Consider the following 27,961-nt stretch of genomic DNA (forward strand, 5'->3'; position numbering starts at 1 on the left):
TAGCTTAATAAGAGATGAAGTAATTCCTGCTCATATTTTTCTACACATCAACAAATTCACAGGCAAGCTTACCACTGATATTTAAACCAAAGTTCCGTAAGTAAAAGCAACACTTAGTCCTCAAAAGGCTTTCAATTGGGTGAAGTCCTGGCATTGGTCAAATCATTCAGAATGTTTTCACTGACTTTAACACAGTCAGAGTTTCACTCACAATCCATGGGATGGAGGACTGAATAATGAAAAAAAAATATTTTGAATAAATTATTCTCTGATTGCTCAAAATTTATGAATAATTTATTTGGAGAAGAGTATTCAACCATAAATAAAGCTCGTCGAAGAGCGGCAAATGTGTTTCTGAGTAATTTATTCAACAATTAATAGAAAGAAAACTATTTGACATCACAAATGTCATTCGAATAGCTCTAGACTACAGTAACTTGGTTTCCAGTTGACTCAGTATGACACTTAGAAAAGTGACAGGTTTTCATGCACACTAAGCTTTCTTTCATTATTTGAGATCCTCTTGTTTCTATTTTTCCCTTTACCCTAGCAAAATAATTTCTTTTTCCAGTACCACCGCCACTGTTGCAGGCCTGAATTGCTTTGACTGCAAGCCCAGTATGCAACTGCAGTACTGGGCTTGAAACGATCTCTCCCTTCGCCAAGAAGCCTGAAGAAAAGGAAAATGAGGATATATACATTTAAATTCCTGAACATATACTAGGTGGGGAGCAGAGAGGAAATTCACCTCAAAACAACAGCATGAGTCAGAGGGAAAACAGAAGAGGTGAGACAAGAGTAGTAGCCGTGTTCCTCCAAAGCCCCTCTTCCACGCATGTCCATGCTTGGCCCTTCATGCCTGGAGGGACCCGGGAGCACCAATGCACAGCCGGAGTGAATTTCCATTCTCAAGCCACAACATGATTCATCGCAACCACTGGCCAACTAGGTTGCTGTTGAAAAGAAACCCTGGCATTTGATGTAATTATGCTTTCTTAAGTATAGCAATGTTAAATGCAGGAAATTCATTTTGTTATCATTGTTTTTCCAATATGCATTTAAAAGGTAGCATTGTGAACACTGGCTGGTGTTACTCCCTCCATGGGATTTTCTCAGTGCCTTGAGCACAGCATAATAGAGTGCACTCATCTTTCAACAAGTCGACACTTTTCCCTCCTCAAACACAACTTAAACAATAAAGGTCAGATTTAAAGACAGAGCAAGACAAACAGCTCTGCTTTTTTCTTTCTTTTTAAGTTATTTGCTAGCATTTAATGAGGATTTCCAGGGTACTGTAAGCCTGTCCAGGTGAAATAGAAATGAATTGCTAAATAGAATTTACCTGAAAAGGAGAGGTGGAAGAAGGGCTGTATGGTATTCTGATAAATATGGAATTGGTCCTCTTTATACACAAGGTGTGCAGAAATTGGTGACTTATTTCTTATGTTCTGAATAAGAAATGGCAAAGTGAAGAGTGAAAAGCAAAAACAACCAAAGCACAAGGCTGTATAATAGCTATTCTAAAGCAAAAAAAGAAAAAGCCAGTACTTTTCAGCCAGATCTGCTTTAAAATAATGGTACATAGAACTGTGTACAATATTTTCTTAATTTAGAAGTTTACAATACAATCTGATTTGGCATCTAGAATATACAATCATCAGCAGAATGTAAATGCTATAATCCTTGTGACAACATCTATATTCTACCTACTCTTTTTGCTGCTATTTTAGCTTGATTCTAAGAAATCATACCACAGCAAGTATTACTTTTATTAATAAAGATTAAGCATAGCTGAGTACCAAAATCCTATTTACCTGAATAAATAACACCCTAGAAATGATTAATACACACAGTAATGTGCACGCTTTCATTTACACATGATATACATCCGTTAACACTCACTGTGGAATAGAAGGTATCAAAGAGCTATGTGCCCTCTATCACTTGAATGAGATTTATTTAGCAGAGTATGATTTTAAAGGTAAGTTCTTTTCGAATACTTGGACTATTTGTTGGCCTGTATCAGACACAGATCAAAGAATGATTTTGGTTGGGATGAATGAGATCTGGAGCTGGAAACAAGATAAAAAATGGGTGGTGTGGTTTATGGTGCAAGTCACTCCTTCAGTGGCATTTATCTATGTAGGTCACACCTGAAGCCACACAGGGCCAAGGACACGATACCACTGGAGGTGCTGTCTCTGGGAGGAGATGTACAGCCCAGGTTAACCTTCATGAAACCAGCAGAAGCATGAGGTCACTGCTGGGAACAAAAGGCAGCAACCAGGGGAACCTGCTGATCACTGAACAGCCCTGGGGCTTACCACAGGCTTGGCGGGATCTCCAATCCTCTGACCTCGCTGATTAGCAAGATGGGAGAAAGGAGGAGATGGAAGGGGTTTGTAAGGAAGATGAAAGAGCAACTGAATCCTGACAAAGCAACCTTCCTAAGAGCCCTGTGTCTAATGTCAGCAGTTAGTTTGTATTTTCACATTTAATTTGGACACTGCTGGACCAAAGTCTCCCAGGCACAACCTGTTACCATGCCGATTTCAACAGTGTTAAAGTGGGATACATTTGTCCTGTTGATTACATTTTAAATTGCCCTCATCTCCTCTTTATGCTTGTAGCATTAGACTGAGGTTTCTTCTCTGCATGTATTTCAAGCAGCAGCCTTGCCACATATTAGAGCATTCACAATACTGACCATTTAACCACCCAACCCCCTGAAAGAAAAGAAGCCTCTTTCTTTCTCCCTCCCATCCCTAGCAGATCAATGTTCAGGTCCTATCCATTCTCTATGGAAATGACCCCTCTGTAAATATCCCGTTACCTAATATTTACCACACTGGTGCAGAGTCCGAAAGGTAAATTTGAAAAGAGGTGATTTCAGCCCTCATAAACAACTAACCAAGAAATGCTTGGGGAACGGCAGGCACGTAGGATTCGTTAGCTGTGGCAGGGCTACAAAAGCCATTCACAACACCCTTGTTGACACTGCTTTACTTCTTCAGGACTCTGCTTGCTAATAAAACTGCAGAAGGATTAACCAAGGAGTTTCACAGAAATCGCCACAAAATGCCTTAGCATTTTTAAGCAGAAAACCCTTGGCACCGATTTTACAGATGACATACTGAAAAGGTTGGGATTTTTCATTGCTTTTTTTTTTTCTCTCTCTCTCTTAAAGAAAATAGGATTAGAGGTAGAGGCTTTTATATTCCACCACTTCTGAGACATATGTTCTGCTCTCCCACCAGTTATGAAGTGATTACTGGAGTGGCACAAACAGATTTTTTTTAACAAAGTAAAGGTGTGATTTTCTCAGGTTCTGTGAGAACATGCACACTTATTTTTACCAACCCAATCTGTTTTCCAGTAGTTTAATGTCCGCAGGGTTTATAAGGCTATCTTAGGTGTCGGATGCAACGCAGCTTGCAGGGTGCTACCTGACTATGGAACTTTAAAGAAAAAGACACAGAGAAAGCAGAAATAATACGAGACTCAAAGTAATTTGGAGACAGATTTAAATATACAAAAAGACTGACCTTTTTTGCCGCTTGCCCATATACAGTTCTCTAAAGCCTGAAGGCTCTCATATCATAAATACTTGCTTCGGTTTAGAAACCTCACTGAAGATTTATCCCTAAATAATTTACATATACAGCCTGACTTTAAAAAGTATTATTTTTACTCCACAAAAAGGAATCTGATCTTATAAACACTCACTGCCAGGAACAGCGATTCCCATGTGGGAAATGGGACTTGATCTCTTGCACCTTGCCTACTTAAGCTGAATGTTACCAAAGGAACAAGAGGAGAGATTTGATTTTATATCAATTCACAGCCATTTTTCAGGTGTAGAAAAACCGAGACAAGGAGATTTCCCTACAATGCTGTGTAGGGAAAGGGTTCACACCTGAACTGGACTGCTCACCCATTCCAGATTCTCAGCCAAAAATCTATAACCACACTGGCAAAAGACATTGCTCCTCTAAGAGACTCTTAAAGCTAAGTTTTGGATTGTTACACCAGGACAAATTTAGAATAACCACTTCAAATGCAGTGAAGTTACTCAGGACCAGAGGAAGTGAGAACAAAATTTGGCAAGGACTTTACAGGGAAGTAGTCAGTTAACATTTAATCCTTGACGAAAATCTTCAGGTCAAGTGTTCACACAAAGAATTTACACTGGTTTAAAAACAGGTTATCTGAAAACCCTTTCATGGATTTATTTCAGACTGGCATAATATCAGCATAGCTCATAATTTAGCAACACAAGCTAAACTGTAGATTTCCAGCCTGGTTGAAATCTATACACTTGAGTGTCTGCAAAGTTATGAAGTACTTTTAAGTGTATAGTATGCCTGATAAAAACTCCTTTTGTTAAATCACTGAAACTTTACAGGTAGACAACAGTCTTACATAAGACAGCATGTCTGAAATACGTTTCTGCTCAATGACTCTACTTTGCAAGTGCTATTAAGAGAAGGTGTTTGCAGGGTATTTTGTTGACACAGGATAGTTCAGCCCTCCTGATCAAGATTTTTCCCAAGAACAGTCTTCATCCTTACCTCTACACTGAGGGATTGGACAGTGAGGTCAAAGTCATTAGTCTCTCACAAAAGCCTTAGCAGGTCCCACTAAGCACGCTCGGTAGGATTTTTTGTTGCTTGTTATTTTGGATGAACAGTACCCCCTCCTTGCAAACTGGGATTTTTAGCGCAGCCTTATATGAGTTAATCAGGCCACACTCACAGAAGCAGCAAGGTCTTGTGTTCAGCAGCAGAGGTGGAGACCCTTTGGTACAGGCATACAGGCACTTCGGACCCCTCTGAAATGCAGCTTACATGAAATGGACAGTTTAACTATAAAATTGATAGGAGAATAAATACTGGGAAAAATTCTACACATTAAAACTTAGAGAGCAGATAATCTTTTTGTAGGAAGCATCTAGAGATAGCCTTGGTCATTTCATTTATAAGACCTCTTACAATGCCAAAGGCACTTCTGACTTCAAAGTTGTTCTTATAGCTTTGTTTTTCCCTTCTTGCCTGTTACAGTATTTCCTACTACCGAAACAGATCCACAGAGACGGAATAGTGATGTTTCACTCATTTTTTTTCACATAAGCTCCCCATCCCCTCTTATCCCACTCATTTCTTTCCTTGGCTTTACCAAATTTCTATCAGACAAAGCTAATATTCCCCTTTTAAAATTTACTATGTATGCTGTGTTATCCCATAACTACACGATGGTCATCTCAAACATCTTGCAGTAAGTATAACAAGTTATTTTTATTTATTTTTACTATCTGCTTATTACCATCATTAAAAGGAAACACAATATAAATTAAAGTGCAATAATCTATGGCAATGCAAAATGTTAAGTATCTGCTTTAGATCCACAGAGGCAAGGAAATTAAAAGAGGCTTAAACTCTGAGCTAATGCTTCATCCCTAATTCATTCTCTTGTGCCCATATATTGAAGTCTCAGCACAATGAATCTGTGAAAGGACACATTAATGTGTTGTGGAACTGGTGTACAATAAATTGATAGGGAATTTAATGTAACTCTGATCAGAGACTGGGCCAGAGATTTCAGTGGTGAGTAATACCAGGCAAAGAATTTATATTTTAATTGAGGCTTTCCTTGAATTTTTGGCTTTAATTCATACTCCAAATACTTTTGGGAAAGAAGGCTTCTGCTGAGGCATCCTATACAAGGCAATGAATGTCTGACAGCAGTTAGCACTTAGTGATTTAATTGCATTGGTATTTCTTAAAAATAAAGGTCATATGTCACAGAACAACATCAGGGTCTGAACCTCTTCTCTTAAAGACTACTGAAAATTATTAAGTCCCATTTACAAGAGGAGGAGCATACCAGTTCTAATATTGCAGAGTATGTTTGTACTCACAAAGGGCTCACAAGATCTCATAATCCTATATTCTAACGAAGCAAAAATATCTTACATGGTATTAACATCAAATCAAACAGAAACTCATGCTCCGTGATAGATATGCTTCACTAAGAGGAGCTTGCTTTTCAAAGTTCTTTCTGCCTCAAGCTTGCTTCTTAGATTTGCTATGAAATGAAACACGAATTTAAAGAGTGGAGATTCAGAAAAAATAGACAAACGGTGTAATCTTTCCACTGTAAATACCCATGCTGAAATGACAAAGGAAAGTAGAAGGTGTATGCAAAATCACTGCAAATAAATTGCTACATGTGCCGTATCTCATAGAACTGCTGAACAGTTTTTATTACATTTTTGTTCATTGGAGATTGCTATAGAGATCTCTGCATTGCAAGTAGCCACACCATTTCAGTGCTTTGCTGTTTCAGAAGAGCAGATTTTCTTGATTAATAACAAAAGGTTTTGTTGGGATCAGAGCTGTTTCCCACCATCTCTATGCAAACCCGGCAACACAAACTGTGTACATTAGCATTTCAAGGAGCCTCCTATTAATGATGGCAAGAAAAGCTCCTCTCGGTGGGTAAAATCCATTTTGTCCTCTCTTGTGACATCTGTTCTAACTTTTAAAGCCAGAAAGGAAACTAGATAATGCCAGAGAGTCTTTTGATTTACTGTATTGGCACTTGTGATGATGCTTCAGACTATAAAAGCGTGTAACCCTAGTGGACATACATGACTGTGTAAATGTGAACATCTGCATATTCCCACAACATAGGGTGAATTGAAGAAGTAATTCCAAAGTTCTTTGTTAAACTTTTAACTAGCCTTTTTTTTTTTTCCAGGATTTCATAATTATGCTTTCAATTACTTCTATACCGTATAAAATTCAACATTTTAAATTGTATTTTTATGTAAATGTTTACTGCTACATATGTTTTTTGAATTAATTTCATTTCCCAAAAGCTTCACTTTTTTTTTTTATGTTTTTTTGTGAGTAAAGACTTTGAAGCAAATGGAGTTGGAGGAACTGAAATATGGTTAAAAAAATAAAACCCAAACAGTGTAGGATAAGAAAAAGTAAACTAAACCCTGCAGATTTCTTACCTCTTTATACCATCTGCGCAGTATTGCTCTTAGGCCTTTTACATTGGTCATCCTGGGAACAAAGCTGAAGGCAGATTCCAGCAGTTTTTCCATTCACTATTCATTCAGAGGTTCATCAGCTCCATATGGATCCAGCCAACTGCTGTGTTAAATCAGAGCCTTTTCCCAGAATTGACATGGTAATGAAGTCATGGTATTGCTCACAGAAAAGGCCTCCATAGGTATTTTCCTCTCTAACAAATCCAGCCTTTTCACCCCATTCACTCCCTAAAATTATCTCATAACGTTACAACATCTGTGAACTGGGTTTTTGCCTTTTAATGTCTAGCATGTTTTATTACATGACTATGCATTACATACTGGTTAACAAGACTCCTACATAACCAAGGAAATAAAATAAACTTGCACTCTTCTTTCTGCAGCTCAGATTATTTCATTCCCTTTACTTTTAATTCATACCTGCTACCTTTATTTTTCTCCAGATAGAGCTGTCCAAAGTAGTGATGTACAAGAAACTTCCATTTTTCTGATTTCTATCAGAAAATGGGTTTCGAAATATTCCAGCATGAAAAATTCTTTAACCACAAAATGGTAAATCCATCAATACAAAAAATTACTAAAGGGAAACTGTGTTAAGGGCAACTATGTTCTAACAGTTTTCTTCATGAGATGTATGGATCTGAATTTTGCTTGAACAGCAATGGTTCAATATTTGATAAAGAATAAATATGCAAAAGATTATTTCTGTAATATGCCATCTGCAATGAATATGTAGGTACTGCCTTGATATGAGAGCACAAGGTTGCTTTATTGGAAAACTACATCTTTCTCATTGTAATAACATACTTCAACAACTGTGATCTATAAAACCAGGTATCATTATAGATGCATACATCCAAGGTTAGCCATATACTGACTAAAGAGAAGAGAACAGTTAGTTACTCACAGTTAGCGTAGTTTTTGAGATGGTTTGTCAATATATATTCAGGTTCTGGTCCGCATATATCCCAGTATCTTTTTTCTGTGTGAGTCAACACTGTGTCCTGGCAGCCTCTGGCATTTTGTATTGGAAAGCAGAAAGATCTGGCACAGATGATCCCCTCTCCTGCGCTCTAGCATAACATGCATCCAACTGCACCTAAGTGAACTTCTGGAACTTGCTGATGCAGAAGGCTGTGGAGGGCGACTGCATCTGTAGGATCATTAAGAAAAAAAAAAAAAAAAAAGAGATAACTTGATGGACCAAAAGTCCATGAACAGATACTGAAAGGGCTAAGCAGGGCTACACTTTAACGTACCTTACACTGCTGCTGAGTGCTAGAAAAGTCAAGGGGAATGGACTGCAGAAAGCAGCCAGGCTGGTATGGTCTCCCTAAATAACATCTCCTGTTTCGCCTTCTGGAGACAGAACATCTGGGCAGCTGGACCTTGGTCTAATCCAGTTAGTGCCAATCCCAAGTTCTTTTTTACATCTTGTGCATGTCACTGAGCCATCAGATCCTAGACCTCAGCATTCGTTCTACTTAAACAATGACTGCAGGACTGCTCTGCCAAAACTGGCATCAAACATGGACCTAGTATTTAAAATAAAGCTGTCTAAAGGTAGACGGAGCATAAGACCAGGTCATAGAGCATCAGGAACAGCTTTGGAGCAGAAACTGAGATTTCTTATTCTCATCCAAGACAAATATTTCATAGTGTCTCCAGTAACAAAAGACACACTATTAGTGAGCGACAATGGTTGTCTTATGGGAGAGCTCCAACTGGGTATGAGACAACCCTGTGGGAGATGTGGGACCACATATAGTCACCGATACCTCAACTAGATCCTGCATTATAACTAGGTGACAACATCTGTGCTGAATTAGTTCCTGGGAAAAAATATTGTTGTCTGTGCATAGTGCAGTAAGGTGCACCAGCATGATTCTCTAGTGTATTTGTTACTCATTTGGAAAAGGAGCAACAAAAAATACTGGTAGACATGTGCTTCTCATGGGTGAATTAACTCAGAAGTATCCATTATTATTGGGACTAGCCAAACAAAGGTCTTTAATCCTCACATCTTTAAGACTGTCATATCCAAGGATACAAAGCTTCAAGTCTGCAGATATTCCTTCTATATGTTTAATGAGGGAGGGCTAGACAGCTGCAAGGCACAGTGACAGCTCCACCAGCACAGTTACTCAGAAACATCACCCTGGGTGCATCCAAATCTGTCCTGGGGTGCATGACAACAGTCCCATGAAGAATAAAGAAGCACTTGATGAGCATGTATAACATCCTTAAAATACTTAGGGCAATTTGGGAAAAATTATTAATCTGTTTGTATAGAAATAGAAAGAAATGCATGAAGAAATAACATCTGCAAAGAAACATTGCAAAGAAAAAACATATGGGACTTCTATAGTAGATGATGCAAAAGAATACCCTTTCCACAATGACTATGTTTTACCTATCCATGAAAAACAGCTGCTGAGTCAGAGCCCACTCCATTTGTCCATGCTTTAGCTTTCAAGTTAACTAAAGTTTCTACCATCTAACACAATGTTAACTGTTCAAGCAGGACATACAGAGCAAAGACAAATACAATACAAGCTACCTACAGGCTTCTCTGGTCCCTCTGAATTCAGACAGGACCCCATCCTGTGCAGTGATACTGGGCCTTGATGTAACAAGTGCTGCAACAAAAATGTGGAACTGAGAGCAAAGCCTAGGCGAGTTTCAAGTCCTGGTTAGTAAATCCTGCTGCGGCAGGCCGGTGTGGCAGCCTTGCACACCAAATGGATGGTTTCTACCATGGTTTTCTGCATGCCCTTTGACACCAGACAGTTATGAAGAGGAAATGTTACCAGCATCCTCAAAAAATCACACACGTGATCTCTGTGGTGCAGTATGTCTCTTCCTCTCCAGGCAGCAGAGTCTCCAAGTTGGTTAAACCCAAGCTCTCCTCCATAGCTAAGAGCTGAGATGTTGACTCGCCCCTCAGACAGCAGCAGAGGGCAGGGGGCAGTGGAGACGAATCCTCAGTGCTAGTGAGGAAGATGCACTTGCTCCAAGTCTCTGAGGACAGATGCTAAAGAAGCTGAGCATTCTCTGTGTCTGGGACACCTACCGACAACTGATCTCAGCCTTTCTTGGAAAGAGCTTTTTAACTAGTCAGTGCACTTGCACTTTAGACCTCTTCCTGACTCAGGCAGAATAGCTGTTTAAATGCAGCCTGGGGCATTGATGTATGGCATTGTGTTGCAACTGCTTCCCCAATACTTGAAAAGGGATTGCTTATCTATTACCCAGGTATTATGCATTTCCCTGCTTGCTTTTTCCTACAGGCTACTATGAAGCACAATGCAATCGTGTTTGAAAGTCTTTTACCCCAATATACATTCACCTCCATGAACAGCTCACACAATGTATTTACAACATCACTACACCTAATATTCTGAGATTGCAATGTAGTATGTCCCTGTCAGCCACCTAGCTATAAACCCTTGGAGATGTATGCCAAAGGTAACTGATGAAGGGAAAGACTGCTGGTTTGAAGTGGGATGCTGGCACCTCCTCAATGTGGTGTTTATTCCTTGGTCAGAGCTGCTCAGCTGTGCTCACATGTAGCACTGCTCTAATCATGAGAGGGTGAGGAGGACCTGAAGAGGCAAATCTGTCTCCGCAGCCAACCAGACCTATATTTGCAGGTGGAAACCTGTATATTCCAGCTCCTTTTTGCAGTGCTTGAACTGCAACTTCTGTACTCAGGGTATGGGCTGCTTGATTTAGTGGCACTACATGAGACAGGAAAAAAATTCCCTTGCCATTCTCCCAGGAGTTAGAGCCATTTTGCTCTTCTATTACACTTATTAGAGTTGTAATGAATGAAAATAAATGAAAACATAATTTGGTTTGGAATCAGACTCGCAGGAGTTTGTAAAGGAAGGCGGAAGCCTTGCTCAGTGCATCCCACGCTGTGTCTCCTTCACATCTACTCATGGATTTGGTACAGCAAGTTGATCAGTTAATTCCAATTTTACTAATGAGCTGGAAAAAAACTCCAACATGAGGACCAGCTTTGCTAGCCCCTTAGAAGAGGACGCGAGCTAACAGACACACAGGCTAGAACATTTTCCCAGCTAGAAGTAGCTGGGATTTGAGGTACAAAAGCTCAAAGCCTGGAGGAGATTCTGCTGCTGTTACCAGTGAAGGAATAAGGAAGGACACTGAAGGATCTTCATACCTGAAATTTTTCCTAAGTATAAGCACTCAATTTACAGAATGTAAAACATTATATGAATCACATGTGTAAAATTAGGACCACAACAAGATAAAAACATTGATTTTTTTTTTCTCCATAGCTCACAGAGTTCAATTCTGCTCTGATGAAACCAGCAGAAATCTTTGCCTTTGTCTTTCAAAGGGTGGACACGTTCTTTTACTCTCCCCTCAGAGAGCCCTCCAGCTTTTCACCTCCTTTACTTTTAGTCCAGCTTTCAACAACAGTCATTCAGTGATTCTTCTAAATTAGCAGTAAGCGTACAGCATTTCTATTTTTTATCTCACTTCTTTTCATCCTTCCTGCCTACTGCTGGTGGGGTTTGGTTTGTTTGTTTGTTTTTTCCCTTCTAGGCATCTCTTTTCAGCTTCCCCTCATCTGCTCCACTCTGGTGTTGCTGTCCTTGCCATTTCTTTACATTCTTGCTTTCTACTTGACATTTGGGTTTAGGTACACCTCATCCACAACATTGTTTGCAATCCAACCACTACCTGCAGCTTTTGTTTGCATTGACTAACAGCTCACCAGTATTTGCTGCCTTTACATTTAGTCCATCACAAGCCACAGGAGACCTGTTTTTCCCACGATTGTCTAGCTCTTGAAATCAAGATTGCAGATAATTTGTAGCATTATAATCAACATATATATAAATCAATAAAGAAATGTAGCTCAAATAATGACCACTCATACTTTTCAAACTACAAAAAAAAAAAAAAAAAAAATCAAAGTAGTAGAATATTTCACTGGTTACTTTAGCATTTATCTTCTAGGTATCTTTTTTGGCCCTCCATAAGAGCATCAGTAGTTCAGATAAACATTAGTGCACAGAACAAGAACACAACCTTAAAATGAGGTACTCATTAACATTAAATTTCATCATCCAGATTCCTTTCCAGTATGCCAAGAAAACCAAGATGAAGGACTGGCAGGAATTTCAGGCGTGCTGTATATATTCGTTTGTAATTTCTTTAAAGATGAGGTGAAAGAAAATATGCTTAGTTGTTTGTAAGACTCTTTAGAAAGAAGCAAAGTTTGCTTTGAAGTTCACAAACTTGTGAGTATTTTAGCTGTGGCTGTGATATTGAACTACTCGAAAAGTGCAGCAGGAACAATCTGTTGCACTATTAATTTAAGAGATCTATATACCTGCACTACTAACGATGCTGTCATTAAGAGGGGTGCTTCCTTCATAAGACCTGATCCTGCAGTGATCTTCATATTGGCAGGTTATCCATCAGTCTGGAACTCACAGATGGATCAGGTACCAAGCCCCTACTTTCTCTTCTTTCCAGTTTGTTTACTTCTTTTGCAACTTGCTTAATTTCATGTCACCTTAGAAATCTCAGCTGGACTCCAACTGATCACACAGCTAACAGTCAGAGGTATGTCAACGTGAAGATACTCGAGTTCACTCACATTTGGCTGATTTAGCCATGTTAACTAGAACCATAGCAGACCCTGGGTACCTGTGCCAGGTAGCAGCAACACCAGAAGCGGATAAACAGACAAAAAGTTCCAAATAAGCAAAACATCTGAGAACCAGGAGCTGGTGCACAGTTTGATATGCACTGACCTGTTTCCCTGTGCTGGGTGCACAGGCCATTCCAGAAAGGCATGATATAGCAAACCAATGACATGTAGGGTGGGAATTAGCTCCTGAAATAAGAGAAACAATTTCAGTGTCTATCTATAGATGTCAACTTGTGAATTAGTGGTCAAATACTACAGAGTCATTCAACTGACTCTAAAGTAGACATGTACTTTTGGGAAGCTGGTTAGACACTCCCTGGAGACTCCTCTGAGTGCACTGAGTAGATGTCTGCTGCCTACTGTTTATGTCACTTGAGGTACAACTAGGTGCCCAAGAAAGCCATGCAGGACTGGCAAGGATGTCACACCATGTATGTGACTCCTTTACCAATATGGAGCAGCAGCTGGAGTACAGACGGGAGAACTGAGCACTTCCAATAGTGCTGGACTCCTACATGCGGACAACTACATCAAGCCTCTGAATGCCGGTACCTTAATCTGTGAGGTGAATCCCATGCTTACTTATAAAAAAGCTCCACAAAAATATATAAGAAGATTTTAAGATGCATCTCTCAGTTTCATGGGACATAGTAGACCTCTGAGAGACAGCAGAACAGTCACCATAGTTTTGGTGGTTTGAGGGGGGTGAATGTCCAGTGCACACTCAACCTTTATAATTGTTCTATATTTTCAAGGGTTATTTTAGTAGAAAAAGGACTGGAAATCTTTTTTAAAGAATCTAGAAAGCCTAAACATTTTCAGAAGCACACAAACATGGGGAGTCAACACATCTGTATGAAGTGTCTCAACTGAACTCCAAAAACATTGCTTCTCAACGAGTAACTCTGGAAGGCTCCACTACAGCCATCTGGACTTTGTGAGAGACTGAAAAACTACATAATTCCTACCACTGGCAGAGACATGCTGTGTGATTGCACTGCAGTGGATGCTGCTGCAGAAGGTCTTACAGATGTTTATGGAGAATAGAAAGGTGCAATCTGGAAAAACAGACAAAAGCTGTAAACCAAATTTTCTGGGCAGTGAAGCCTACAACTCTGCCAGAGATATTCAAGAGTATAAACGCAGCTTTTGAATTGTACGTTATATGCAGCAGGTTGCTGCTGAGAGCCTCAAATGGGAAAGCAGTGGCAGATCACACAGCTTCTTGTATAGCTAGAAAAGTACCTCAACTGCTTTTGGGCAAAAGAGATCCCCAGTTCTGTTTCTCATTGTAATTGATTCCTCACAATTAAGGCTAATCTTTCATTTGATGTTTACTCAGTTTACTGCCTTTCTGCATTCTACACTGACCACATCTGGCATTATGCTTTGTATTTATTCTAGCCAATATACATTTATTCATCAGCTGTGTTTGTTCTAGCTATGGTTGAGATGGCAATCTCATTTTAAGTCTTTACATGCATTGATGGATACATTACCTTTCAGGTGAACCTTCTCATGCCTGTTCTCAGGACAGAACTTAACAATTTTTTCTACAAGTTAGTCCCTTTCAAACCTGTCACATTTAGATGTGAGAACGCGTCATTTAAACAGGAATGCTTTTTGATACGAAGTGCTTTTGTTTTTGAGGCTTTCCATCTTGAAGCAACTCTGAAATTATAGGCAGAAGTATTTCTTCAAATGTTATCATAAACGTGAAAAAGGAAGGCACAAGGCCATATTTAGGAAAGGTAAGGTTTGTAAGGAGAAGGAACACCACCACTCCTGTTCGTGCATGAACTCCAATGGGTGTGAGAATGTTAGCATCACGTTTGCATACAAACAGTTACACAGCACTGAAATGAGTCATGAAAATTCACAGTTTCTAAAATGAGTGGGTATGTTAATGCAATGGTGAGCTTGAGATTTCAATTGAAGATATGCGAAAATATTTACTGTTCTGATTTCAAAAGACTTTTAACTTCTGACCATTATTCCTACCTACTACGACAGCCTATGTAACTTCACTGAAGTCAGATTTTGCCAGTATTTATCTATATAGACCTTTGGAATCATTTTTTTTAAGGGAGCGTGGATTTTTTTTGGTGCAATCCAACATTGCATTTCTGGTGAAATGCATTATATGTCTATTTTGTGGCCACAATATCTGCTTTGTTATTCCCCCTCATAGAAACAATGCTTAAAAACAACACTATGCAACATCTTGAAGGTTATCTGAAGTAGAGCACAGAGCAGTGCTAACCCACTGACAACAGAAGGCACTGAAGAAGACGCGACCCTTCTCATGAAGCTTTACTTCCTGCCTGCAGGAACCACTGAAGTGATAAACCTGTCCATTGCAAGCACACAGCCAGCCTAAAACTAGCATTCAGAGTGGGCAACAGTGTCAGCTGAAGGAGTAACTGGACAGGATTTCTGGAAGCAAAAAAATCAGATGAGCAAAAAGAAAGCAGGGGCAGGCTGGGGCTCGGAATATACAGGATATATGTTTACGAAAGACATCCAGCAAAGAGGTAATAGCGATATCTTATCAAAAAGTCATAAATAAACTTAAATTCTGGTTAAAAAAGGCACTTGGGCTAAGATGCTCAAATGTGCTGTCCAGAAAAGCAAGGAAGGTGCCAGAAAGCTGGGCTTTGTGCAAAGAGAAAGATGGGAAAGAGCTACTGTTTTTTGGAAGAATGCTTCGGTCCTTACTTGCAGACCTATGTCAGGCAGTATTAGAGGATGACTGAAAATGAGTTAGGATGAGTACAGTCTTCTGTCACTATAATGACAAATATAAAAAAACCCAAACATATAAATTAAAAACCTGGGTGCTGTTAACATCCAAGACCCAGGAGACAAAGCAGCAGGCTTACCACAGCTTGAAGAGCTAACTCTCCATTAAAAAGGTTTATAAAAGCAAAGGTAATGTAATAAACAGCAGAAACAACAATGGATTTTTCTTTCTCTAGTACTAAGAAGTGCAATACCTAAACAACTCAGACAACTCTTGGTGATAACTCTGTTCCCATACCAGCTAACCTAAGCACTTACCCATGCCATGGGTAACACTGCTATTGCTCTAGGAGAAGACATCACGTGAGGACTACAGGAACTAAGTACTGTCTGACTTCTGCATCTGTCATCCTCACAAGCTGCCTGATTTTAAAACATTAGCAAAAATGGCAAGGTAACAGCTTGTGTTTGTTCTGTCATCCCCCCACTTCAGGACCCCAGACGCATTGAGAGACAGACTGCGGGTCAGGTTCTGCTCTGCCCCGTTCTTTCTGTAGTTATTTACACCTGTACAAACTGAGTGGAAAACATGCAAAATGGTACCATTTTGTTTTGATAGTGTTTTACCCTCACTTCACAGGGGTGAGAATGAATAGACAGGGTGCAAGGCAGTGGAGAATCAGGGATTCTGTGTATTAAAAAACAGTGCAGACAGCCGCAGAATGTGTCAAACCCCATACAAAAGGACTGTTCGTGCATTCATGCTCAGCATCTGTGATCTGGACAGTATAAACACAAGTCAGTATCTCTGTGCTATGGGGGGCTTATAGGGTTTTGTTTATATAATTTAAAAATCAGCAGACCTGCAAGGCTGAATGTTGCGGGGTGCTTTGCAAACAGCAATCTCACCCGTTCACAGCATTTCAGAAGCCTCCAGAGCATACGCTGAGGAATTCCCTTATTGTTGGTAGATGGTGAAGCCTATTGTCAGATGCCTGATACTGGCTCTCTGCCATGTGATGCTGGAGCCCACAGTTTTAATTAAAAACCCTAAAACAATGTGAAGAATTGCCTGTCTGAAGCTCTGATTAGCTAGGATGCCTGCCCCTTCCATACACAGTTAGGCAAGTAACAGCAACTAGGAAGGAAGCCCTTCTGCCACTCTGAAGGGTTAAGATCTGTGGCTCCACATGCAAGCAAGCCACCCCCCCAAAAATGGACCTTTGATGCTTGAAGCCAAGATGTGTTAACACATTCTGAAAGGGTGGACTCTGCATCAGTCCCCTAGCGAGGCAAGGGAGCTAAATTCACAGATGTGCAAGAGTCATGCAGAATGAAAGAAGAACGGTGGCTAAAAGCAATCTGGTAGAGTTGTGACTGAAGGAGAGGGAAGGTAACAACCAGCAGAGCTGGGAGCTGCTCTTATCTACGTCAGCTGCCAATGACAGGTGGTGATTACTAAACCGGCATTATGGCCTTGTCCTCCCCAGCAGGAAAGGGCTTGACAGCAAAACCACAGCAGAAATAACGTGAGCATGTTTTCACATAGGCTGCCTAGAAAACAATTTAACTTCCACTCTGCCTAGCTATAATCAGCAATGCCCCACAGGCATCAGGGTCAAAGTCCATCTTAAGGAGTAATTTGAAGGAGGACGGCCGGAGAGTATTTTCCAGACCTTTGTTTCAAGCATGGAGGATAGGATGCAGAAAAGCATGAAGATATCTGGGTGGGAAAAGGACTAACACATGGTAAAGGCTGGCATTGCTAGCAGAGCAAAGGTCACGTTCAGCAATGTGCTAAGTTATTAGAGCTGGAAAGAATGGGTGAAGAGGGTCCAAAAAAAGAGCAAGGTTCTTTTTTGCCTGAAGCACATAGGATGTAATGGAGGTTAGGTGCAGGTTTTCCTCTTTAAGTATCTGCTTTGTGAATTGATGGCATTTTTTGTTGTCTGGAAGAAAAACCCATGTATCCTGGGATTTTATTTTGGTCTCCCTCATACTGTAAGCATGCTTGAGAACTATTAAGTTGAACAGCCACTAGTTAAGCAGTTCAAGCTGGTCTCTGACAGGTTTCCCAAGCTGCTTCTAAATGTATTTGGCAAATAAATTCCTCCTCATCTGCTAATTTCAGACTTTTAAAATAATTTAGCTCTCAAGTACATAACATAAAGTGATTATCTTGTTCTTTACAGTCTGAGGGCAGAATCTATTTAGAACCTGAGCAGGCTGGCTACATACAAGTGGAAAGCTTTAGATAAAATTCACTTGCCAACCCAGAGCAGTGAAACAAATTCCCCCTCCACTCTCACGGGCAACTGCTATACTACCTAACTACCAGCTACATTCCCATATACATTCACAACCACACCTGAAGCTGGATCCAAAAGCTGTGAACCGACAGGGAGAGTCATCCTGGGTTTCACTGGATTTGCATCAGGCCCCATGTGCATAAAGCATCAAGACTACTGAGGCTCCATCAAAGGAGTTTCCACAGCCTGTTTCATGTCTAACCCACAGCCACCCCCATAACAGCTGATCCACGCAGACAGCCTGCTCTATTCTATACAGGAATGTACATTTGCAGCTTATACACATGCGCTCAACTCCACAAAACACTACCAAAATAGCAGAAAAGAGAGCAATTGGCACACTGCAGATTGCTCCCTAAAACAATTCTGCAAGGTGTGTTGCTGCTCTCAGTACAGAGCAGAGAGTACCATCTCCCCAAATGGCAATGACTTTACCAGGTTTAAAAAAGGAACGTCTGCATTACAGCAAAAACCACCTAGACAACAGAAAAATTACCTAAAACTTTCCCGTGACATTTGTTTTTCCTTGATGGAATCTATACAAACACTATTGAAAACAAAGCAGAAGCTCACATTAAAAAAAAAAAAAGACAAAACCACTGAAGCAGAGCATGGCCACTCTGTACTAAATAATTTGTTTCTGCAAACAGAGCCAAATACCCCCAAATATTCATCATATCTTTAACATCAGATATGTCTTTAAAGATATCTGATGCTGGATCCTACTGAAACATCCTGTACCCCAAATGATACTAAATAGATAGACGAAGAATGATTTTTCCCATCTTGTGAAACTTCTCAGGACTTCAGCAATCTTACTATCATGCACAAGAAAACCAAGAGTATTCTCTTGAAAATTTTCTCAGGAAACTCTCAAAGAAGTGATCTGATATTTAAAATGCCTGTCAAAAATCAAGGCTTCATATCCTGTTCTTCCCAGTTCAGACCATAACTCAGAATTTTCATTGCACCAGGTGAATGTCTCAAATGACCACTTCTGGAGTGCCTCTTATGTGAGGGTTATAAGGACCTCATTGGATCAGTCTTGAACCTGTATCTCCCATAAGCTACGAAATTTATCTAGCTAGGGCTAAAATCATCACAGTTTACTTCACAAGTTGTCCTAACAGGAGACAGAAATACAGGAAACTTTTTCAGAAGCATTCACTTTCCGGATGATGTTGCTTATTTTAGCTTGTCATTTTAAATGAAAGAAACATAAAGGAATGAATAGAGACCTGAAACTTGAATTCTCCCTCTCCCCTGTTCCCCTTTAATCCTTAGACTTCCTTGTTCCAGCTCCAAGTCCCCATCCAGCTATGACTGGTACTTTCCATGGTCCTCCAGCCCTAACATGCTCAAGCCAACCAATCCGCCACCATCTTTCTTCTGTCCCTCTCTATCAGTGCCACCTGGTCCCTGACAGTCACTTTACTGGCTCTGCACCACCTCGCAAGTTCCCAGCTGGAGAGCAGGAGCTGGAAGCAATCTATGGGCCCTGAAAAGCTTTCTAGAAAGGAGACTAGAATGTCCCTTACTAAAAGGAACTTCTGCCACCCAAGAATCATTTCCCACACTTACTAGAATACCCTCTGTCCTACTCTCAAAAGGGATATTCCCTTTTCAAGGAAAAAAAATTAAATTATAAGCTGTTAACCTTAAACCAGTAGTTGTTTGTGAAGCAGCTGACCAAAAAATGTACTGGTTAATAACTCCAGTTCTGGATGCCAAGCTTGTGATAGATGGAACCTGTACTTCAGAGTGCTTGGCATTTCCATTACATTTTAGATATTTAACAACATCTCCCATTGACTTCCCATGTGGTAAACAGTCTCCTGACAAAAGTCTGCTTTAAATGACTTGTCCATCATCTCACAAAAAAACTTTGTGGCAGAGGCATGGATTGAATTAAGTCCTCCACAGCAGAATTCAGCTGTTTTATGGGAGTGTCTTGCCTCTTTCACAACCCTTTGCATACCTTCCACAATAACTGAGGCAAGGCTCCCACAGAAAACAGCTTCCCTCACTATGTAAGTCTCATCTATGCCGCAAACAAATAAGCACTCCTGCAATCGAAGATTACCACAGTTAACAACAGGCTGAACTATGTCGCAGAAAAGCACAGAGCTTACAACTATGAGCATCTAGCCTAGAGATTACACTCTGTGGCCTGTAAATCCCCAGCACTCCACAAGACCACAGCCAGAACAACTTCTTGGTGAAAGTGTTTCAGTCACCACTCATTTTCTTGCTGCTCTTAAGTTTTTTAATTAAAATGTGTCAAGTCATACACAAAAAACAATAAAATTGGAGAATTTTTGAGGAAGTTTGAGACCATATCAAAACCAGGGTGTCTAGTTAAACCATATGCCAGCCGGGCTAAGGACAGCTGGACTCCGAAGTCAAAAGGGTATCAGGGTAGATCTAGAGTCTTTTAGACTTCTGTATTAGGAAGAAATAAGTCACTACAGAAGCAACGATTTTCCCAATTGCCTGTAAACTAAGTCTTGAAAGACAGGCTTAGAAGTAGACATTAACCAGACATATGCTTTAAGTCAAGTGAGGTGAATCCCATCTCCAGTGCCAAGAGACCTGTAGAGCTGTGAAAGAGAGTAAGAAGCACAAAACTATTGCTATTGAAGTGAAAACAAAGCAGAGTGAGAAGGCAGGAAATTCAGAAACTGCAAGAAGTCCAAATTCTCACTGTTCAACAGGGAATAACTGAGATCCTCAGCTAGGTATAAACCAGCTGTTTTGTTCTGGCCCAAAATATTCTAAGAAGTTTGCACATCCTTTTAATGTTTTCAGACCTCTTGTCTCTGCTGGAAACAATAGCTTGAGGCCTTAAGTAATTTAATTTTGAGTCCATTCCCAATTACTTTTATGTTGCCAAATTTAAACATCTTGGGTGCACATATAGTTTCAGTATTTTGACAAAAAAAGTACAAGGGTTTCTCAACCATGTGTTTTGTAATTGTTGAAGGCATTCAGCCTTATGGAGCAATTGACATGAACAATGTGGCGGAATCATCTCCAACTGTATTTGTAGCTAAAAACTCCTCAGGAGAACATACGACTTTAATTTCACCAAACTGGACTCTCGTCCACCACTGCCTCTACAAGACATATTTTGCAAAACGACTGGACATAAGCCTTTGATGACCTTTGACAAATATTAAATCATAAAAACACATAGCTTGTCTTTTCCTGCAATCATCCATTTGCAAAGAATATATGTGCACTGAACTTCGACTAGCACAAAACCCCACTTGCACTCCTGCAATCTGATAAGAAGGCTGGGTGACCTTTTGCTGATCTCTGATGAAACAATGAGGTACGGATTTGCGATTTACCCTGTAGTACACCTCAGCAGTGCTCCACATCATAAAAAATGAAAAACTATAGCTTTTTGAAACTGAAAATGACATGCTTATCTCTTCACGGCTAGGATTAAAGGTAACACTTTTGAAGACATCCAACCTCCAGTTTTAGAAGTTAGAGACAGATTTTTCCGGGAATGCAAGTGCATGAAATGCAATATACACTTAGTAATATTTTCCACAGTACTTAACTTTTTTTGATTTACATAACGAGCCTTCCAGCTTTCTGAAATTTCCAGTTGTAGCCTCTTTATATCTTCTGACATTTTTTATGCATATTTTTATGCAACTGGCTCCTCTCTTAAAAATAGCACGTAGTGCCTCTAGTCACTTAGACCATCTGCAAAAGAAGTTCGCACGATGACATGTAATAGTTCCACACTGAACTTCCAGGCATCTGGCACCAGGATTCATGAGCGTGAACTAGGGGCACTCATGACCTTTAGGCTCTATGGGCCTCAGAGAAAGCGATACGTCATCCCAGGGCATTTCACCCCACCTATCCATCTCCAGCCTCCCAATGGGAGGAATGACCATTGTACATAGACAGAACTCAACTAACCAACTTTGATTACACACCAAATTTTTAAAGGCTAAAACTGGGGTATGATGCATGAGAAAAATTAGTCATCTACAGTGGAATTCACCTCACTTGGCATCTATAAGTCAGGCTTCTGGTCAAAGTCAGTTGTCTAGCTTCTGCTGAGAACAATGGCCCCCAGTGAGGAGATGCATTCCATCTGGAGAGAGGTGTTGAACAGGCACAGAATGAACCACTCTTTGCAGGTGTCTCTTTTTCTCTCCTCCCACTGACTGCAGAGAGACACCAAACCTCCAAATAGCTGAGATAAGGTGAGATGAACCTCACCCCTCGAGAACGGGTGAGTCTGCCAGGCCAGGCCCAGCATTCAGGCTTCTTGCCATTCAGGAGATGCCTTTACCCCTGAGCTACAATGTCAGGCTCCCTCTTGTTTATAATCCCTCTGGCCCTTTGAAATTTGCATCTGTTTCTTTACCATGGCAAGCTTGAACAGGATGGGTGGGTGTCCTCCACCTTAGCCTTATCTCTAGTCTGGTCATTAGGGGTGCTTTGCAAGCAGGAGGGAGTTTATATCACCTCTGATGAGAAGAACATTGAATCTGAGTCTCTCCCTTCCAGGGCAAGTGCTCTCACGAGAAAAATTGCTTATAAAAAAGCAGCAGTTCTTTTTTTTCTCTCCCCCTGAACTTTTCGACAGCTACAGCTGCTGTGCTTTGTGCTAAGCTCCATGCTGTCAATGTGCATTTAAGCATGATCTGAGCACACCTCCTGGACCAAGCCTCTCAAGAGATTTAGACACATACCTAGTTTGTGATTCCCAGGTGGGTTTATGCAGGCGACAGTCACTAAGAAAGTCAGCTTAACCTAGATAACGCTCATTCTGGGCCTATAACGAAGAGAAGTTTTAACAGCCTAGGAAACTTCACTGGAACTCACATGGTTCAGGAGGACTCGAGAGGGTGCACTTGTATTTGAGATGTGGTACACACAGTTTGCTAAGCTGCACTTCCAGAATCCAAACCCTGAGTGCAATTATGCTCTCCCAACCACAGAAAATTTTGCCTCTATACATTAGTGAAAAAGGATTGAAAATGTTGTGGGTCCTGTCCTGACATAACCAGTAACAATAGCTTTGGTAAAGCACTACATCAGCACTGCTTGTTGCAAGGCTTGCCATCACATAACAGAGATAAATCTGCCTGAAGAGAACAGGAAGGCAAGATTATAGATTCACCAACAATTAGAAGACAGTCTCACTACAGACTCCATTTCTTCTCTATGTTCATGAAACATTGTTACTAGCTAGAACAAGGAGCATACTGTACAAACACATCTATACTCGAAATTATAATAATTTTACAATTTGAAGGGGGGGATGTGGTGTGTGGTGGTGTTTCAGAACATACCTGGAACAGATTTTCAAAATTTTCTCCCACCAATCCAATTCCCCACCCCTCCTTTCTCCAGTGAAATTAAGCCAAGCATTTTGTGATCTCATTCCTACAGACCTGTACCTAAAAATCAAAGATAGGCTAAAGTGGGAGGCTGAGGGGAGCTGGCCCAGCCACCCAGATAACTAACAAAAGAAGCAGCAGCAGCCCATCTTTTATTCCTTGGTTTATTCCTTACCGCATGAGAGGTACCACCAGTAACTTCCTGCCTGGCTCCTCTCCCTGTTGTATTCTAAATGGATTTTGCAGAGAATTGCTGGGGAGTGCAAAATTTGCAACATTTTATACCTATACTAATTTAAAGGTATCACTAGAAAAGCTAGAGAAGATGAAAACCATCTGCTATGTAAGCTATGCACTAAGAAATGAACTTGTTTGATCCCATAACATAAAGTTAGAGAGCCACCTAACTGGTTCACTTCTAAAAGACATGCTACATAACTTAATTAAAACATAGACATAGCACTAATAAAACAGTTCCAGATTTTTAAAAATAAATGTTTCTGCTTTAAAGTAAAAACGTACGAGTTAATACATGGATTTAATACACCCCACTCCAAGAACACTTACTATGCCAGAGAGATAGATGCTGCTTCCAGAAAAATTTTATGTCAGTTTTCTTCAAGTAGCATCAGGTAAGCAACAGCCCTTTGCAGGTGGCAGTTTACGTAGAAATGCCTTCAGGGCACTGGCCCTACTCACAGGAACACGAAATCCTACAAAAGAGAAGAAAATATTAGAACTGAAGTGTCTGAACTTGGACTTGATACAAATGTCCCAGCAAAACCCCACAATACAGGTAGAAACACCCCTCTTTGCAGGGTGGTGCTAGAAAACGCAGTCGAACTAAAAGGCATTCCTGCAGAACAGTAGTTCAGGAGTGTAATCACAAAATGATACCCATGTCGAAACTAAATCAGAACAAAGGCCTGTCCATCCTATAGTCCAGCACTTCTGGCAGAAAGCAGATGTTGAGAAAAAATGCAAAAATACATGTTTTGCCACAATACTTCCCAAGCCTCCAAAAACATGAAGCTTGGGAATACAACAGCAGCAGATGAGGGACGTTTAAAAGTGAGGGTGAGGGGAATGATACTGTACAAAAGCAATGTTATTCCAAAGCATAATGGGGGGAGAGGAGATCTTACAGGTGGCAGATCTGTGGCATTTGCAAACATGGCCCAGAAAAGGATGGAGTTTGGAAATGGGGGTCAGAGAACACATCCATGTGTTCCTTGAAGAACAGAGGGATTCAGAGTGGGGTGGGTGCACCTCGCAGCCAAATGAAGTAGCTGGAAGCGGGACGCAGTGACACCAGCCCAACTGTCCTGAGAGGTGCTGCCAGTGGGATGTGTAGAGCCCTGCCATCAGCAGCCAGGGGTGTCAGGAAGCAGGACTCATGCTCCCAGCAGCACGATTGCTCACTAACAGCCCTGGAGCAGGGAAACGTCACCTGTGTCTGCTGTGGGGCTGCTCACATGGCTTCCTGGCCAGTGGTGCAGAGCAGTGGTGTCCCACCCTTGGATCCACTCCACCGGGACAAGCACCTGGGCTCGGTGAGCCACCGGCAGCGTTCACACACAGCAGCATGCAATGGGCGCGTGGCCGAGAGCTTGTGGCCGCAGCTGTGTCCCTGCCAGCCAGCACTGCTGCGCTGGGGGCATGGGGACAAGAAGGCCCTGCTGCATGGCACAGAGAGGAGCACTGGAGTAGGGGAAAGTGGAAATAAAATTTAAAACAAGACAAAAAATTGCCTTCCCCCAAGGCAGCTGCGGAGTGCAATGAAACCCCCTTTTAGGCACAATCAGCCCTGAGCATCTGGGCAAGGATGAGGTGGGTGCAAAGTGCACGGAGAGGAAATGTGTCAGCTGCAGCATCTGAGAGCAGCGGAGCAAACTCAGACGGGAAATGAGCTTGCAAAGTGCACCCAACAAGATGATCGCGGGGATAAGTTGCTTCTATGGAAACTGCAGCCCGATGAACCAAAAAGCAGTTCGATGGCAAAGTTTTAGCAGGAGTCGGCTCATGCCTGGTTTCAGCTCCGCTCCCCACCCGCTGAAGAAAAAAAGGAAAAAAAGAAGAGAAAAAGCTGCACAATGTGTTTCTTGTTATGCACCAAAAAAAAAAAAAAAAAAAAAAAAGGAAAAAGAAGGCAAAAAAATAAATGGGGACACAGGTTTTTTCCTGTATGGGCTACATCATATTAAGCTGTAAGTTTAGTTCTGGACAAACAATCTCTTGTTGCATCTCTGGGATGGAGGTTAATGAATTCCCACAGATGATGTTGGCCAAACAGTGGTCGGCTTGTGACTTGATTTCCAGCATCATGATGTGAGGGGATCAGTATAGAAAAGCACTTTGAAGGGAAGAGGCTGCCTACAGCAGGATTGTTTCTACAAGCTAATTGTACTGAGTGCAGCTGCACAAAGCTGGATCAACAGTAATAGAAGGCGGCGCAGACTTCCTGACGCCAGCCCCGCAGAGCTCCCACCAACAGCCTGGCAATTCCAGATTGTTTTCCAGACCTTATCTCTCCCCCAACTTTTTTTTTTTTCCCTTTTTTTTTTTCGCGTGTGTCTTTTTTTTTTTTTTCTTTCGCCCCCTTTCTTTTTTTTAATTTTGTGACCTGAACAAAAGTAACAGGAAAATCCTTTGTGAAAGTAGAAAATGCTTCTACAGATCGGTGCCTTTCGCATAAGTTGTAACTAAATATTTTGCGTGCATTACTCTCCCGCTCCGAAGAAAGGAAAGCAAAAAAAACCCCAAACCCCAAACTTTCTAAAACTTTGTTTCAGTGAGTTGGAAACGCGAGGCAAACAAAAGGAACCGGGTGGTTGGTTAAAAGCAGCCGGGTTTAGGGAGATGTTTTACCTGGCACATTGAAAACTCCTGTATCAAAACGTATCTGGACACCCCCCTTCCCCCCATTCCCCCCCATGGCGCGGGGAAGCTGGATGGTGTCAAATGCTTGGAAACGGGCCAAGTTTAACAGATTTTTATTTCAGTCGGGCTTGATGGCTTAAATACGCGGCAATTAAACCTATTTGCATTATTGTTAGATGTCTTAGATAAGTTTCGTTAGAGCAGAGGCTCGAGGTGCATAGGGGGAAGCAGGAGCCCCCCGGACCCCCTCGTCCCGCCTCAGGGGCTGCTGTGGGACCCGGCGCCGCTGCGGGACCCGGGGCTGCTCTGAGGCGGCATTAAGAAGCGAGAGATCGGGCAGCCTGCCCAAAAGGCGTGATTTTTCCTCACAGAAAACACATTTTCTTTCTTTTCTTTTTTTGGGGGTTGTGGGTTCCACAGTACTGAGCCCTCCCGGTCTCTCTCCGCACGGCAGCCCGCCGCCCTCCTTCCCGCCCGGGTCGCGATCGGCGCCGGGATCTCTCCCTCGGACACCCCCCACCCCGCACGCGATTTTGCCCGTTTTACTCGATTCTCTTCTCTTTCTGCAGGAGCCCCCCCCCACATTCCCCTTCCTCCCCCCCGGCATGGCGGGGCGTCCGGCGGCGGCCTCCGCTGCAGGTGCGCCCGGGAGGGGGAAGCGGGGCCGGGCCGCCGCCTGCCGCCGCCGCGGGCGCAGCCCCGGTCGCCATGGCAGCCGCCTGAGCGGCGCCGCCGGGCCCGGGCGGCGCGGGCGGGGGGGGGCGGCGGCAGGGGCTGATGTCACGGGGCTGGCGCCGCGCAGTCCGGGCCGGCCCCGGGCGCGGGGGGGGCGGGGCGGGGCGGGGAGCGTCGCCCGGGGGGAGCGGCGGGGGGGGGGTGTCGCCCCAGGGGTGGCCGCGCACCCGCCGCCGCCACCGCGCACCCCATCGCCGCCGAGGGCTGGCGCCGGGGGCCCCCCACGGCGGGGCGGCCCGCACACCCCCCCCACCCCCGGGAGGGGAACCCCGGGTTTGTGCTTCGGGGGGCGGGGGGGCGGAGGAAAAAGCGGCGCTTTGTGCACGGCGAGCGGCGGGTCTTCTGACCAGATGTTTGCAGCAGCGGTGCGGGGCGGGAACCGGCTGTAAAAATCCCGGCCGAGCACCGAGGCGGACGGGGCTCGCCGGGGCAGCCGCCGCCGCACGGGGAGCCGCGCTCTGGGGAAGAGCCACCGGACGCACCACCGCTGGTTTCGGGGAGCCCCCACCCCGGCGGGGCTTTCGCCGCTGCCAGACCACTCGTGTGAGGGAGAGGGGTCGCGGCCGAAGCTCCTCGCACCGCACCGTAGCAGGGTGAGGGGTGGCGGGAGAAGCCCTCACGTACCGGCGTGCCCGCAGGTTTGCCTCCCCTCGCATAACTTCGCGGTAGCTTGAGCAGCATGCGAAGCCCACAGTACTGAAAACTGGATCTGCCAAGGGATCCTGTGGGGAGCCGGCCGCGCTGTCCGAGCGACAGGCAGTAACCGTAGGAGCAGTGACATACCTGTTTATGTTGGCTATTATTACACCAAAAATAGCGTCAAAATTTCGTCCAGGGGGGCGTTCAGCATACGGAAACACAAGCACGGCAAAGGGTTAAAACCTGTGGCCGCAGAGCAAGTACCAGAAACGCTTGAAATGGAGATTTCAGTTGTGGAAAAGACTCAGGTCGCTCGAAGTGGTGACTTTAACTGAGTCGTTAATTGACGGGATGGGTTTTATCATTATTATTTACTTTATTTAACCGCACCTGGGCATTGTGTTTGCCCTCCCGCAGGCTGGATGTCGGGACTCACCCCCGGCGCTCCAGGACGCGGGAATTCCGCCGCTCGCCGCCCTGCCCCGGGGCGAACACCCCGGGGCGACAGTGGCCACGACCTCCCGCT

General features: G+C 42.7%; 1 long non-coding RNA gene across 1 annotated transcript; it reads right to left on the bottom strand.

Annotated features, from left to right (window-relative positions):
* Positions 1 to 7,973: 7,973 nt before the first annotated feature.
* Positions 7,974 to 27,761, bottom strand: LOC115610025. The gene is made up of 3 exons (XR_003992081.2): positions 27,580 to 27,761; positions 23,749 to 23,894; positions 7,974 to 8,213 (listed from the first exon to the last, which is right to left on the bottom strand). It is a non-coding gene; the product is annotated as an uncharacterized LOC115610025 (long non-coding RNA).
* Between the last annotated feature and the right edge of the window lie 200 nt (positions 27,762 to 27,961).

This window comes from Strigops habroptila, chromosome 6 (assembly GCF_004027225.2).
Source record: "Strigops habroptila isolate Jane chromosome 6, bStrHab1.2.pri, whole genome shotgun sequence".
Classification (NCBI taxonomy): Eukaryota; Metazoa; Chordata; class Aves; order Psittaciformes; family Psittacidae; genus Strigops; species Strigops habroptila.